We start from the raw sequence: 12,433 nt of genomic DNA, 5'->3' as shown, positions 1-12,433 counted from the left end.
GGGGCCACGGACTCTCTGATTCCAGGCTTGCACACGTTGGTAAGTTTCAAAATTTGCATTTTTCACACTGGCAATGAGAATAATCGATAGCCGTGCCTGTGATAAGCTAAGTTTGTTCGGGAGATGCAGTGGGCAAGAAGATATACGGAAGACTGATGAAAACCGTGACTGCCCTGACACTGTGAGCTGCAGTTAAATGTTGGCAACATTTAAAGTCAGCCAGTCTAAATTTGACAGAAATCAAGTCCTGCTGACTTTGAAACAGCACGCATTTTACAGAAATCAAGAATGTGCATTTTGTATCGCTGTATGCAGAGTGATGTTGAGCAGCGGTGTGGAAAGTTGAATCAGGGGCGGAGCATTGTTCCGTAAGGGTGCATTGCATGGTGGCAATTCAAACAGCCCCAAAACGCACTGTTCCCTGACCGGGAATCGAACCCGGGCCGCGGCGGTGAGAGCGCCGAATCCTAACCACTAGACCACCAGGGAAGCTGCAGCCAGCCGCCTGGCAGCAAGCATATCAACGCAGCTTTTCATGCTTGCTCCTTTGCAATTCAGATCCTTTCGCGCCAGGCAAACTGTTCGGACAAAATTATATTTTTTACATGAGAACACAACAGACGTGTTCGCGAAAGCACGGCACCAACTGCGGGTAGGCATCCACTTGAAATCGATTTCCTCCTGTGTTTTTCTCTGGATGTTGTCTCTCTCGGTGCTGGGCGAACAATTCATTGATGCATTTGTCCTGAACTGAAGCCTTTTGCCCATCTCGCGGGGTCAGAGCCGCTCTGTCTGTCTATTACCTGCCTGTGACCCTTATCGGCAACATGCCGCCTGTTCAACTTTCAACAGCAAACCCAGAAAGACAAAAGAACAGAAAGATGTGTCTCTCAGTCCCGGTGGCAAAGGATGTTAATCCAAATATATCCCCCGTGAGAGTCTGTGTGCATTGGCTTCCTTATAAAGTTTGTATTGGAAATGTGCGGGAAAAGCGTAAAATTATGAAAACATCCTGATGGCCCGTACGGGGATCGAACCCGCGACCTTGGCGTTATTAGCACCACGCTCTCACCAACTGAGCTAACCGGCCACAGTGCTCCCGTTGGCCAGGCTCGAACCTAGGCTGGGAAATTGTCTTTCAGGCTCACACTGGGTTACTGCACAAACATTGAACACACCACATCGCTTAAACATTGTTAACTGTTCGTATGTGCAACTGGGCAGAGTGTAAATCCAAAGTAAAAGAAAGACTGGTCTAACAAACCTCATTCTAAAATTTTTTGTCGCACCACAGCACCTCCCACAAACACTGTCCCGGTATAAAAGCAGACGGCGGGACCCCGACTGAATTCGAACCTGCAGCGGACGGTTGGAGCCGGATCCAGCATGTCCGATGTGGTTTCACTCCCATTACGTTTGGGAAACGCGTCATCAGGAGCGTAAAATTTCTCTTGATTCGTACCTTTTGTAGTGAAGGAGACAGAAAGTAACTAAAACCTGCCAAAACCCGAGATCGAACCAGGGACCTTTAGATCTTCAGTCTAACGCTCTCCCAACTGAGCTATTTCGGCTTCACGTCAAATGCAGTATTCTGTCGTTCTTTTGGAGGATTTTCTATCCCCGGGTGGAATTGCCCCTCTCGGTCATTCCTCACTTCGGCAATGTGACCCGACCAGATCTCGGAGCTCAGGTTGTGTTAATGTAAAGCTGCAGTGTTGATAAAGATACAAAGCTGACACAGCACGGGGGACCTCACCGTGTTGGACACAGCGTGAAATGCAATGACATGTTCAAATAAAGTTACAGAGCACAACACATGTGTAAAATTCCCTGTTCTTTTCTCCACACTGATGGGTTGTGAAGGGAGAGACGGGCCGAAGTCTCACTGAGCCGCACTGATCACGAGCCAAATCAAGTTCAATCTTCAGGTATGGTGCTGAGCCCCACACAGAAGTGAAAATGCCCGTGGTTCTTAGTTCCTCGCACAGTGGGCTACTGAGCAATAGAGGAAGGGCTAATGATCATCTTAATGCTCAAGTTATCAGGGGCCACGGACTCTCTGATTCCAGGCTTGCACACGTTGGTAAGTTTCAAAATTTGCATTTTTCACACTGGCAATGAAAATAATCGATAGCCGTGCCTGTGATAAGCTAAGTTTGTTCGGGAGATGCAGTGGGCAAGGAGAAAACGGAAGACTGATAAAAACCGTGACTGCCCTGACACTGTGAGCTGCAGTTAAATGTTGGCAACATTTAAAGTCAGCCAGTCTAAATTTGACAGAAATCAAGTCCTGCTGACTTTGAAACAGCACGCATTTTACAGAAATCAAGAATGTGCATTTTGTATCGCTGTATGAAGAGTGATGTTGAGCAGCGGTGTGGAAAGTTGAATCAGGGGCGGAGCATTGTTCCGGAAGGGTGCATTGCATGGTGGCAATTCAAACAGCCCCAAAACGCACTGTTCCCTGACCGGGAATCGAACCCGGGCCGCGGCGGTGAGAGCGCCGAATCTTAACCACTAGACCACCAGGGAAGCTGCAGCCAGCCTCCTGGCCGCAAGCACATCAACGCAGCTTTTCATGCTTGCTCCTTTGCAATTCAGATCCTTTCGCGCCAGGCAAACTGTTCGGACAAAATTATATTTTTTACATGAGAACACAACAGACGTGTTCGCGAAAGCACGGCACCAAGTGCGGGTAGGCATCCACTTGAAATCGATTTCCTCCTGTGTTTTTCTCTGGATGTTTTCTCTCTCGGTGCTGGGCGAACAATTCATTGATGCATTTGTCCTGAACTGAAGCCTTTTGCCCATCTCGCGGGGTCAGAGCCGCTCTGTCTGTCTATAACCTGCCTGTGACCCTTATCGGCAACATGCCGCCTGTTCAACAGCAAACCCAGAAAGACAAAAGAACAGAAAGATGTGTCTCTCAGCCCCGGTGGCAAAGGATGTTAATCCAAATATATCCCCCGTGAGAGTCTGTGTGCATTGGCTTCCTTATAAAGTTTGTATTGGAAATGTGCGGGAAAAGCGTAAAATTATGAAAACATCCTGATGGCCCGTACGGGGATCGAACCCGCGACCTTGGCGTTATTAGCACGACGCTCTCACCAACTGAGCCAACCGGCCACAATGCTCCCGTTGGCCAGGCTCGAACCTAGGCTGGGAAATTGTCTTTCAGGCTCACACTGGGTGACCGAGTTACTGCACAAACATTGAACACACCACATCGCTTAAACATTGTTAACTGTTCGTATATACAACTGGGCAGAGTGTAAATCCAAAGTAACAGAAAGACTGGTCTAACAAACCTCATTCTAAAATTTTTTGTCGCACCACAGCCGCTCCCACAAACACTGTCCCGGTATAAAAGCAGACGGCGGGACCCCGACTGAATTCGAACCTGCAGCGGACGGTTGGAGCCGGATCCAGCATGTCCGATGTGGTTTCACTCCCATTCGTTTGGGAAACGCGTCATCAGGAGCGTAAAATTTCTCTTGATTCGTACCTTTTGTAGTGAAGGAGACAGAAAGTAACTAAAACCTGCCGAAACCCGGGATCGAACCAGGGACCTTTAGATCTTCAGTCTAACGCTCTCCCAACTGAGCTATTTCGGCTTCACGTCAAACGCCGTATTCTGTCGTTCTTTTGGAGGATTTTCTATCCCCGGGTGGAATTGCCCCTCTCGGTCATTCCTCACTTCGGCAATGTGACCCGACCAGAACTCGGAGCTCAGGTTGTGTTAATGTAAAGCTGCAGTGTTGATAAAGATACAAAGCTGACACAGCACGGGGGACCTCACCGTGTTGGACACAGCGTGAAATGCAATGACATGTTCAAATAAAGTTACAGAGCACAACACATGTGTAAAATTCCCTGTTCTTTTCTCCACACTGATGGGTTGCGAAGGGAGAGACGGGCCGAAGTCTCACTGAGCCGCACTGATCACGAGCCAAATCACGTTCAATCTTCAGCTGCAGGTATGGTGCTGAGCCCCACACAGAAGTGAAAATGCCCGTGGTTCTTAGTTCCTCGCACAGTGGGCTACTGAGCAATCCAGGAAGGGCTAATGATCATCTTAATGCTCAAGTTATCAGGGGCCACGGACTCTCTGATTCCAGGCTTGCACACGTTGGTAAGTTTCAAAATTGGCATTTTTCACACTGGCAATGAAAATAATCGATAGCCGTGCCTGTGATAAGCTAAGTTTGTTCGGGAGATGCAGTGGGCAAGGAGATATACGGAAGACTGATAAAAACCGTGACTGCCCTGACACTGTGAGCTGCAGTTAAATGTTGGCAACATTTAAAGTCAGCCAGTCTAAATTTGACAGAAATCAAGTCCTGCTGACTTTGAAACAGCACGCATTTTACAGAAATCAAGAATGTGCATTTTGTATCGCTGTATGAAGAGTGATGTTGAGCAGCGGTGTGGAAAGTTGAATCAGGAGCGGAGCATTGTTCCGTAAGGGTGCATTACCTGGTGGCAATTCAAACAGCCCCAAAACGCACTGTTTTCTGACCGGGAATCGAACCCGGGCCGCGGCGGTGAGAGCGCCGAATCCTAACCACTAAACCACCAGGGAAGCTGCAGCAAGCACATCAACGCAGCTTTTCATGCTTGCTCCTTTGCAATTCAGATCCTTTCGCGCCAGGCAAACTGTTCGGACAAAATTATATTTTTTACATGAGAACACAACAGACGTGTTCGCGAAAGCACGGCACCAAGTGCGGGTAGGCATCCACTTGAAATCGATTTCCTCCTGTGTTTTTCTCTGGATGTTGTCTCTCTCGGTGCTGGGCGAACAATTCATTGATGCATTTGTCCTGAACTGAAGCTTTTTGCCCATCTCGCGGGGTCAGAGCCGCTCTGTCTATTACCTGCCTGTGACCCTTATCGGCAACATGCCGCCTGTTCAACTTTCAACAGCAAACCCAGAAAGACAAAAGAACAGAAAGATGTGTCTCTCAGCCCCGGTGGCAAAGGATGTTAATCCAAATATATCCCCCGTGAGAGTCTGTGTGCATTGGCTTCCTTATAAAGTTTGTATTGGAAATGTGCGGGAAAAGCGTAAAATTATGAAAACATCCTGATGGCCCGTACGGGGATCGAACCCGCGACCTTGGCGTTATTAGCACCACGCTCTCACCAACTGAGCTAACCGGCCACAATGCTCCCGTTGGCCAGGCTCGAACCTAGGCTGGGAAATTGTCTTTCAGGCTCACACTGGGTGACCGAGTTACTGCACAAACATTGAACACACCACATCGCTTAAACATTGTTAACTGTTCGTATGTACAACTGGGCAGAGTGTAAATCCAAAGTAACAGAAAGACTGCTCTATGGTCTAACAAACCTCATTCTAAATTTTTTTGTCGCACCACAGCCCCTCCCACAAACACTGTCCCGGTATAAAAGCAGACGGCGGGACCCCGACTGAATTCGAACCTGCAGCGGACGGTTGGAGCCGGAGCCGGATTCAGCATGTCCGATGTGGTTTCACTCCCATTCGTTTGGGAAACGCGTCATCAGGAGCGTAAAATTTCTCTTAATTCGTACCTTTTGTAGTGAAGGAGACAGAAAGTAACTAAAACCTGCCGAAACCCGGGATCGAACCAGGGACCTTTAGATTTTCAGTCTAACGCTCTCCCAACTGAGCTATTTCGGCTTCACGTCAAACGCAGTATTCTGTCGTTCTTTTGGAGGATTTTCTATCCCCGGGTGGAATTGCCCCTCTCGCTCATTCCTCACTTCGGGCAATGTGACCCGACCAGATCTCGGAGCTCAGGTTGTGTTAATGTAAAGCTGCAGTGTTGATAAAGATACAAAGCTGACACAGCACGGGGGACCTCACCGTGTTGGACACAGCGTGAAATGCAATGACATGTTCAAATAAAGTTACAGAGCACAACACATGTGTAAAATTCCCTGTTCTTTTCTCCACACTGATGGGTTGCGAAGGGAGAGACGGGCCGAAGTCTCACTGAGCCGCACTGATCACGAGCCAAATCAAGTTCAATCTTCAGCTGCAGGTATGGTGCTGAGCCCCACACAGAAGTGAAAATGCCCGTGGTTCTTAGTTCCTCGCACAGTGGGCTACTGAGCAATACAGGAAGGGCTAATGATCATCTTAATGCTCAAGTTATCAGGGGCCACGGACTCTCTGATTCCAGGCTTGCACACGTTGGTAAGTTTCAAAATTGGCATTTTTCACACTGGCAATGAAAATAATCGATAGCCGTGCCTGTGATAAGCTAAGTTTGTTCGGGAGATGCAGTGGGCAAGGAGATATACGGAAGACTGATAAAAACCGTGACTGCCCTGACACTGTGAGCTGCAGTTAAATGTTGGCAACATTTAAAGTCAGCCAGTCTAAATTTGACAGAAATCAAGTCCTGCTGACTTTGAAACAGCACGCATTTTACAGAAATCAAGAATGTGCATTTTGTATCGCTGTATGAAGAGTGATGTTGAGTAGCGGTGTGGAAAGTTGAATCAGGGGCGGAGCATTGTATGGTGGCAATTCAAACAGCCCCAAAACGCACTGTTCTCTGACCGGGAATCGAACCCGGGCCGCGGCGGTGAGAGCGCCGAATCCTAACCACTAGACCACCAGAGAAGCTGCAGTCAGCCTCCTGGCAGCAAGCACATCAACGCAGCTTTTCATGCTTGCTCCTTTGCAATTCAGATCCTTTCGCGCCAGGCAAACTGTTCGGACAAAATTATATTTTTTACATGAGAACACAACAGACGTGTTCGCGAAAGCACGGCACCAAGTGCGGGTAGGCATCCACTTGAAATCGATTTCCTCCTGTGTTTTTCTCTGGATGTTGTCTCTCTCGGTGCTGGGCGAACAATTCATTGATGCATTTGTCCTGAACTGAAGCCTTTTGCCCATCTCGCGGGGTCAGAGCCGCTCTGTCTGTCTATTACCTGCCTGTGACCCTTATCGGCAACATGCCGCCTGTTCAACTTTCAACAGCAAACCCAGAAAGACAAAAGAACAGAAAGATGTGTCTCTCAGCCCCGGTGGCAAAGGATGTTAATCCAAATATATCCCCCGTGAGAGTCTGTGTGCATTGGCTTCCTTATAAAGTTTGTATTGGAAATGTGCGGGAAAAGCGTAAAATTATGAAAACATCCTGATGGCCCGTACGGGGATCGAACCCGCGACCTTGGCGTTATTAGCACCACGCTCTCACCAACTGAGCCAACCGGCCACAATCCTCCCGTTGGCCAGGCTCGAACCTAGGCTGGGAAATTGTCTTTCAGGCTCACACTGGGTGACCGAGTTACTGCACAAACATTGAACACACCACATCGCTTAAACATTGTTAACTGTTCGTATATACAACTGGGCAGAGTGTAAATCCAAAGTAACAGAAAGACTGCTCTATGGTCTAACAAACCTCATTCTAAAATTTTTTGTCGCACCACAGCCGCTCCCACAAACACTGTCCCGGTATAAAAGCAGACGGCGGGACCCCGACTGAATTCGAACCTGCAGCGGACGGTTGGAGCCGGATCCAGCATGTCCGATGTGGTTTCACTCCCATTCGTTTGGGAAACGCGTCATCAGGAGCGTAAAATTTCTCTTGATTCGAACCTTTTGTAGTGAAGGAGACAGAAAGTAACTAAAACCTGCCGAAACCCGGGATCGAACCAGGGACCTTTAGATCTTCAGTCTAACGCTCTCCCAACTGAGCTATTTCGGCTTCACGTCAAACGCAGTATTCTGTCGTTCTTTTGGAGGATTTTCTATCCCCGGGTGGAATTGCCCCTCTCGCTCATTCCTCACTTCGGGCAATGTGACCCGACCAGATCTCGGAGCTCAGGTTGTGTTAATGTAAAGCTGCAGTGTTGATAAAGATACAAAGCTGACACAGCACGGGGGACCTCACCGTGTTGGACACAGCGTGAAATGCAATGACATGTTCAAATAAAGTTACAGAGCACAACACATGTGTAAAATTCCCTGTTCTTTTCTCCACACTGCTGGGTTGCGAAGGGAGAGACGGGCCGAAGTCTCACTGAGCCGCACTGATCACGAGCCAAATCAAGTTCAATCTTCAGCTGCAGGTATGGTGCTGAGCCCCACACAGAAGTGAAAATGCCCGTGGTTCTTAGTTCCTCGCACAGTGGGCTACTGAGCAATCCAGGAAGGGCTAATGATCATCTTAATGCTCAAGTTATCAGGGGCCACGGACTCTCTGATTCCAGGCTTGCACACGTTGGTAAGTTTCAAAATTGGCATTTTTCACACTGGCAATGAAAATAATCGATAGCCGTGCCTGTGATAAGCTAAGTTTGTTCGGGAGATGCAGTGGGCAAGGAGATATACGGAAGACTGATAAAAACCGTGACTGCCCTGACACTGTGAGCTGCAGTTAAATGTTGGCAACATTTAAAGTCAGCCAGTCTAAATTTGACAGAAATCAAGTCCTGCTGACTTTGAAACAGCACGCATTTTACAGAAATCAAGAATGTGCATTTTGTATCGCTGTATGAAGAGTGATGTTGAGCAGCGGTGTGGAAAGTTGAATCAGGGGCGAAGCATTGTTCCGTAAGGGTGCATTACCTGGTGGCAATTCAAACAGCCCCAAAACGCACTGTTCTCTGACCGGGAATCGAACCCGGGCCGCGGCGGTGAGAGCGCCGAATCCTAACCACTAGACCACCAGGGAAGCTGCAGCAAGCACATCAACGCAGCTTTTCATGCTTGCTCCTTTGCAATTCAGATCCTTTCGCGCCAGGCAAACTGTTCGGACAAAATTATATTTTTTACATGAGAACACAACAGACGTGTTCGCGAAAGCACGGCACCAAGTGCGGGTAGGCATCCACTTGAAATCGATTTCCTCCTGTGTTTTTCTCTGGATGTTGTCTCTCTCGGTGCTGGGCGAACAATTCATTGATGCATTTGTCCTGAACTGAAGCTTTTTGCCCATCTCGCGGGGTCAGAGCCGCTCTGTCTATTACCTGCCTGTGACCCTTATCGGCAACATGCCGCCTGTTCAACTTTCAACAGCAAACCCAGAAAGACAAAAGAACAGAAAGATGTGTCTCTCAGCCCCGGTGGCAAAGGATGTTAATCCAAATATATCCCCCGTGAGAGTCTGTGTGCATTGGCTTCCTTATAAAGTTTGTATTGGAAATGTGCGGGAAAAGCGTAAAATTATGAAAACATCCTGATGGCCCGTACGGGGATCGAACCCGCGACCTTGGCGTTATTAGCACCACGCTCTCACCAACTGAGCTAACCGGCCACAATGCTCCCGTTGGCCAGGCTCGAACCTAGGCTGGGAAATTGTCTTTCAGGCTCACACTGGGTGACCGAGTTACTGCACAAACATTGAACACACCACATCGCTTAAACATTGTTAACTGTTCGTATGTACAACTGGGCAGAGTGTAAATCCAAAGTAACAGAAAGACTGCTCTATGGTCTAACAAACCTCATTCTAAATTTTTTTGTCGCACCACAGCCCCTCCCACAAACACTGTCCCGGTATAAAAGCAGACGGCGGGACCCCGACTGAATTCGAACCTGCAGCGGACGGTTGGAGCCGGAGCCGGATCCAGCATGTCCGATGTGGTTTCACTCCCATTCGTTTGGGAAACGCGTCATCAGGAGCGTAAAATTTCTCTTAATTCGTACCTTTTGTTATGAAGGAGACAGAAAGTAACTAAAACCTGCCGAAACCCGGGATCGAACCAGGGACCTTTAGATTTTCAGTCTAACGCTCTCCCAACTGAGCTATTTCGGCTTCACGTCAAACGCAGTATTCTGTCGTTCTTTTGGAGGATTTTCTATCCCCGGGTGGAATTGCCCCTCTCGCTCATTCCTCACTTCGGGCAATGTGACCCGACCAGATCTCGGAGCTCAGGTTGTGTTAATGTAAAGCTGCAGTGTTGATAAAGATACAAAGCTGACACAGCACGGGGGACCTCACCGTGTTGGACACAGCGTGAAATGCAATGACATGTTCAAATAAAGTTACAGAGCACAACACATGTGTAAAATTCCCTGTTCTTTTCTCCACACTGATGGGTTGCGAAGGGAGAGACGGGCCGAAGTCTCACTGAGCCGCACTGATCACGAGCCAAATCAAGTTCAATCTTCAGCTGCAGGTATGGTGCTGAGCCCCACACAGAAGTGAAAATGCCCGTGGTTCTTAGTTCCTCGCACAGTTGGCTACTGAGCAATACAGGAAGGGCTAATGATCATCTTAATGCTCAAGTTATCAGGGGCCACGGACTCTCTGATTCCAGGCTTGCACACGTTGGTAAGTTTCAAAATTGGCATTTTTCACACTGGCAATGAAAATAATCGATAGCCGTGCCTGTGATAAGCTAAGTTTGTTCGGGAGATGCAGTGGGCAAGGAGATATACGGAAGACTGATAAAAACCGTGACTGCCCTGACACTGTGAGCTGCAGTTAAATGTTGGCAACATTTAAAGTCAGCCAGTCTAAATTTGACAGAAATCAAGTCCTGCTGACTTTGAAACAGCACGCATTTTACAGAAATCAAGAATGTGCATTTCGTATCGCTGTATGAAGAGTGATGTTGAGTAGCGGTGTGGAAAGTTGAATCAGGGGCGGAGCATTGTATGGTGGCAATTCAAACAGCCCCAAAACGCACTGTTCTCTGACCGGGAATCGAACCCGGGCCGCGGCGGTGAGAGCGCCGAATCCTAACCACTAGACCACCAGAGAAGCTGCAGTCAGCCTCCTGGCAGCAAGCACATCAACGCAGCTTTTCATGCTTGCTCCTTTGCAATTCAGATCCTTTCGCGCCAGGCAAACTGTTCGGACAAAATTATATTTTTTACATGAGAACACAACAGACGTGTTCGCGAAAGCACGGCACCAAGTGCGGGTAGGCATCCACTTGAAATCGATTTCCTCCTGTGTTTTTCTCTGGATGTTGTCTCTCTCGGTGCTGGGCGAACAATTCATTGATGCATTTGTCCTGAACTGAAGCCTTTTGCCCATCTCGCGGGGTCAGAGCCGCTCTGTCTGTCTATTACCTGCCTGTGACCCTTATCGGCAACATGCCGCCTGTTCAACTTTCAACAGCAAACCCAGAAAGACAAAAGAACAGAAAGATGTGTCTCTCAGCCCCGGTGGCAAAGGATGTTAATCCAAATATATCCCCCGTGAGAGTCTGTGTGCATTGGCTTCCTTATAAAGTTTGTATTGGAAATGTGCGGGAAAAGCGTAAAATTATGAAAACATCCTGATGGCCCGTACGGGGATCGAACCCGCGACCTTGGCGTTATTAGCACCACGCTCTCACCAACTGAGCCAACCGGCCACAATCCTCCCGTTGGCCAGGCTCGAACCTAGGCTGGGAAATTGTCTTTCAGGCTCACACTGGGTGACCGAGTTACTGCACAAACATTGAACACACCACATCGCTTAAACATTGTTAACTGTTCGTATATACAACTGGGCAGAGTGTAAATCCAAAGTAACAGAAAGACTGCTCTATGGTCTAACAAACCTCATTCTAAAATTTTTTGTCGCACCACAGCCGCTCCCACAAACACTGTCCCGGTATAAAAGCAGACGGCGGGACCCCGACTGAATTCGAACCTGCAGCGGACGGTTGGAGCCGGATCCAGCATGTCCGATGTGGTTTCACTCCCATTCGTTTGGGAAACGCGTCATCAGGAGCGTAAAATTTCTCTTGATTCGAACCTTTTGTAGTGAAGGAGACAGAAAGTAACTAAAACCTGCCGAAACCCGGGATCGAACCAGGGACCTTTAGATCTTCAGTCTAACGCTCTCCCAACTGAGCTATTTCGGCTTCACGTCAAACGCAGTATTCTGTCGTTCTTTTGGAGGATTTTCTATCCCCGGGTGGAATTGCCCCTCTCGCTCATTCCTCACTTCGGGCAATGTGACCCGACCAGATCTCGGAGCTCAGGTTGTGTTAATGTAAAGCTGCAGTGTTGATAAAGATACAAAGCTGACACAGCACGGGGGACCTCACCGTGTTGGACACAGCGTGAAATGCAATGACATGTTCAAATAAAGTTACAGAGCACAACACATGTGTAAAATTCCCTGTTCTTTTCTCCACACTGATGGGTTGCGAAGGGAGAGACGGGCCGAAGTCTCACTGAGCCGCACTGATCACGAGCCAAATCAAGTTCAATCTTCAGGTATGGTGCTGAGCCCCACACAGAAGTGAAAATGCCCGTGGTTCTTAGTTCCTCGCACAGTGGGCTACTGAGCAATCCAGGAAGGGCTAATGATCATCTTAATGCTCAAGTTATCAGGGGCCACGGACTCTCTGATTCCAGGCTTGCACACGTTGGTAAGTTTCAAAATTGGCATTTTTCACACTGGCAATGAAAATAATCGATAGCCGTGCCTGTGATAAGCTAAGTTTGTTCGGGAGATGCAGTGGGCAAGGAGATATACGG

The 12,433-nt window shown here is 48.3% G+C and overlaps 17 non-coding genes across 17 annotated transcripts; all 17 read right to left on the bottom strand.

Annotated features, from left to right (window-relative positions):
* Nucleotides 1-417: 417 nt before the first annotated feature.
* trnae-cuc (transfer RNA glutamic acid (anticodon CUC)) lies at nucleotides 418-489 on the bottom strand. The gene has a single exon. It is a non-coding gene; the product is annotated as a tRNA-Glu (tRNA).
* A 527-nt stretch (nucleotides 490-1,016) lies between these two features.
* trnai-aau (transfer RNA isoleucine (anticodon AAU)) lies at nucleotides 1,017-1,090 on the bottom strand. The gene has a single exon. It is a non-coding gene; the product is annotated as a tRNA-Ile (tRNA).
* Nucleotides 1,091-1,498: 408 nt separating this feature from the next.
* On the bottom strand, nucleotides 1,499-1,571 carry trnaf-gaa (transfer RNA phenylalanine (anticodon GAA)). The gene has a single exon. It is a non-coding gene; the product is annotated as a tRNA-Phe (tRNA).
* Nucleotides 1,572-2,460: 889 nt separating this feature from the next.
* trnae-cuc (transfer RNA glutamic acid (anticodon CUC)) lies at nucleotides 2,461-2,532 on the bottom strand. Its single transcript has one exon. It is a non-coding gene; the product is annotated as a tRNA-Glu (tRNA).
* A 520-nt stretch (nucleotides 2,533-3,052) lies between these two features.
* trnai-aau (transfer RNA isoleucine (anticodon AAU)) lies at nucleotides 3,053-3,126 on the bottom strand. Its single transcript has one exon. It is a non-coding gene; the product is annotated as a tRNA-Ile (tRNA).
* A 415-nt stretch (nucleotides 3,127-3,541) lies between these two features.
* trnaf-gaa (transfer RNA phenylalanine (anticodon GAA)) lies at nucleotides 3,542-3,614 on the bottom strand. Its single transcript has one exon. It is a non-coding gene; the product is annotated as a tRNA-Phe (tRNA).
* Nucleotides 3,615-5,090: 1,476 nt separating this feature from the next.
* Nucleotides 5,091-5,164, bottom strand: trnai-aau (transfer RNA isoleucine (anticodon AAU)). The gene has a single exon. It is a non-coding gene; the product is annotated as a tRNA-Ile (tRNA).
* A 428-nt stretch (nucleotides 5,165-5,592) lies between these two features.
* On the bottom strand, nucleotides 5,593-5,665 carry trnaf-gaa (transfer RNA phenylalanine (anticodon GAA)). Its single transcript has one exon. It is a non-coding gene; the product is annotated as a tRNA-Phe (tRNA).
* An 879-nt stretch (nucleotides 5,666-6,544) lies between these two features.
* Nucleotides 6,545-6,616, bottom strand: trnae-cuc (transfer RNA glutamic acid (anticodon CUC)). The gene has a single exon. It is a non-coding gene; the product is annotated as a tRNA-Glu (tRNA).
* A 527-nt stretch (nucleotides 6,617-7,143) lies between these two features.
* On the bottom strand, nucleotides 7,144-7,217 carry trnai-aau (transfer RNA isoleucine (anticodon AAU)). Its single transcript has one exon. It is a non-coding gene; the product is annotated as a tRNA-Ile (tRNA).
* Nucleotides 7,218-7,639: 422 nt separating this feature from the next.
* trnaf-gaa (transfer RNA phenylalanine (anticodon GAA)) lies at nucleotides 7,640-7,712 on the bottom strand. The gene has a single exon. It is a non-coding gene; the product is annotated as a tRNA-Phe (tRNA).
* An 897-nt stretch (nucleotides 7,713-8,609) lies between these two features.
* On the bottom strand, nucleotides 8,610-8,681 carry trnae-cuc (transfer RNA glutamic acid (anticodon CUC)). The gene has a single exon. It is a non-coding gene; the product is annotated as a tRNA-Glu (tRNA).
* Nucleotides 8,682-9,189: 508 nt separating this feature from the next.
* On the bottom strand, nucleotides 9,190-9,263 carry trnai-aau (transfer RNA isoleucine (anticodon AAU)). Its single transcript has one exon. It is a non-coding gene; the product is annotated as a tRNA-Ile (tRNA).
* Nucleotides 9,264-9,691: 428 nt separating this feature from the next.
* Nucleotides 9,692-9,764, bottom strand: trnaf-gaa (transfer RNA phenylalanine (anticodon GAA)). The gene has a single exon. It is a non-coding gene; the product is annotated as a tRNA-Phe (tRNA).
* Nucleotides 9,765-10,643: 879 nt separating this feature from the next.
* Nucleotides 10,644-10,715, bottom strand: trnae-cuc (transfer RNA glutamic acid (anticodon CUC)). The gene has a single exon. It is a non-coding gene; the product is annotated as a tRNA-Glu (tRNA).
* A 527-nt stretch (nucleotides 10,716-11,242) lies between these two features.
* Nucleotides 11,243-11,316, bottom strand: trnai-aau (transfer RNA isoleucine (anticodon AAU)). The gene has a single exon. It is a non-coding gene; the product is annotated as a tRNA-Ile (tRNA).
* A 422-nt stretch (nucleotides 11,317-11,738) lies between these two features.
* On the bottom strand, nucleotides 11,739-11,811 carry trnaf-gaa (transfer RNA phenylalanine (anticodon GAA)). The gene has a single exon. It is a non-coding gene; the product is annotated as a tRNA-Phe (tRNA).
* Between the last annotated feature and the right edge of the window lie 622 nt (nucleotides 11,812-12,433).

Source organism: Somniosus microcephalus, unplaced genomic scaffold (assembly GCF_052327205.1).
Source record: "Somniosus microcephalus isolate GS21.2 unplaced genomic scaffold, FLI_Smic_1.0 unresolved_chr4, whole genome shotgun sequence".
Lineage (NCBI taxonomy): Eukaryota > Metazoa > Chordata > Chondrichthyes > Squaliformes > Somniosidae > Somniosus > Somniosus microcephalus.
Note: the sequence above shows the minus strand (reverse complement) of the source record. Positions and strands in the feature narration are given on the sequence as shown.